Genomic DNA, 2156 nt, shown 5'->3' with positions numbered 1-2156 from the left:
TTTTTGCTTGTTAGTGTGTCGTTTGTCTCCATACCTAAACTTATGGCACTAGTAAAAAGACTTGCTGAACAAGCCATTTCATCCATGTGCTCACTGTCTTCCTTTTCCTGGTGTTTCTAAACCAGAGAACTGCGCAGATGTAGTTTTGCATTTTAGTGTTGATGCTTAGCTAAGTGCAAAGGATAAACTGCAGTCTGATCCATGGGGAATATTTCTGTAAATGAACATCCTCAGAATCCCTTAAGTACTGTGGTAGTTTGGTTGGTTTCCATGTAAATAAACAGCTGCCCTGAGCAGTTGTTGAAGTCCTAAAAAAGTGGGAAAGAATAAGGTGAAGTAGTAGCAGAACTACTGTTTTTAATATGTAGAACTAGTATTCAGATATTGGCTTATTCTAAGTATGTATTTGTTTAAAAAATACCTAGATGAGCAACTTTTAAAGAATATTTTTGAATGAGTTAAAACATACCCTGAGTGCAGGAGGGTGGAGCATAAAGCAAGTATGGTTCTCCCTCCTCATAGAAACATAGAATGTCCTGAGCTGGAAGGGGACCACTGTGGTTCCAGTGGCTGCTGCAACAAGCCAGCTTCAAGGTAAGACCAAACCAAACTGTTTTCATAGCCGACAGAATGTTTCAGGCCGTTTTTTTCATTCCTGGTGACTGAGTAGAAACATTATTGCTTTTTTTCTTGCAGTCCTAGCAATGCCTATTGAGACTGTCACTTGTGAGCCATATTTTTGTCTGGATTACCATATATGTGATAATAGCACTTTGTCACTGCAGATTCTTTTCTTGGATTTGTCAAATGGAGGTGATGGGCCACATTGGTATATTTGCCTCATTCACTACCTTGTAATTTGATTAATGGCTTTCTGGGAGTACAGTAGATGCTTATTCAGAAAAGGCTAAAAACACATTTGCTAAGGACACGTTCTGTGTTTAATCCAGCAACTTCAACCTCTTTTAGGCACAGCACTACATTCTCAAGCACAGATACTACTGCTCATGCCTTCTGGAAGCCTTTGTTTTGTTCATGTCTTTACACTGAGGGAATAACTACTTCTCATGTTTCAAGACATAGGAAGAGTTTAGAGAAAAGCACCATAGAATGTGTTATGAGCAGCACCACTGTAATTTTTTTATTAAAAAAAGGCAAGTTTGCATTTTACCTCTGAATATAATTTTTCTCAGTCTACCCCTGTGAGCTGAGGTGCCAACCAGCGAGTTTGCTTACACTGAAGCACAGACCAGCTGCAATCCCAGCAGCTCTGTCAGTTGTGTCTCCTCCCTCCACCCTGCCCAAACCCCTTCAGGTATTAAGATGGTGAGTGTTGTGAGGTATCTGTGAAATGGAATGATGTGAGCACAGAGTTTCCCAGCCCCTTGTTTTGCTTCAAGCCTCTGCAAAACTAGATGCTATGCTGGTATCAGCTCTGAAGCAGCACAGGCTGTGACTGTACAGCCCTCTGGCACAGCTGCTCTTTGGGTTCTTAGATCTCAAGGCAGCTGCGAGTGGGAGTCTGGAGGACAAATGCAATGCCATTTTCCAGCAAAAAGCCTCGGATCAAGGCTGTTCACCAAGGCCAAGTGATGTCGGGGCCTGTGAGACTGTGTGGTGGCTGCACACACATAGGCACAATATCTTCTCAAAAGGTCTTGGTCAGTAGCAGTGCATACAAAGAAGTTATTGTTGCAGAGGCTCCTGCAGCTGACTGAAGCCTCTGTGTTGTATCTGCAAAGATCTATATGTATGCCTTTGTCAGGAAAACGTGGGTTGAAAACTTGTTTTAAAAAAAAGTACTTCATCCTGGGTTAATAAATCTAGCCTTCATTTGCCTGCTAACTTGATCAGGTGTGGCAAAGGCAGAACAAAAGCAAGAACGGGGCTGTGTTTGTATTTACAAAACCTGTGCCCAACCAGTATCTATTTTGTAAGATATATAAACTTTGTATCAACTGCTTTTCAGCTGCTCCGCTCAGATATACAGAAGTGAACTTTTAGGAGTATGTGTGGTCCTTACTCAAGTTCTGCCTGTTCTTCCTTTCCTCTTGTTCTTCTGACTCAAGACACCTGCTTGTCAATTATTTTCCATAATAATAATTGAAAACAATTCAGCATAGGCTGGTGAAGCAAGACAGAATGGTTACAGGATG

Source organism: Columba livia, chromosome 1, assembly GCF_036013475.1.
Source record: "Columba livia isolate bColLiv1 breed racing homer chromosome 1, bColLiv1.pat.W.v2, whole genome shotgun sequence".
Taxonomy (NCBI): domain Eukaryota; kingdom Metazoa; phylum Chordata; class Aves; order Columbiformes; family Columbidae; genus Columba; species Columba livia.
This window is presented reverse-complemented; position numbering follows the sequence as displayed.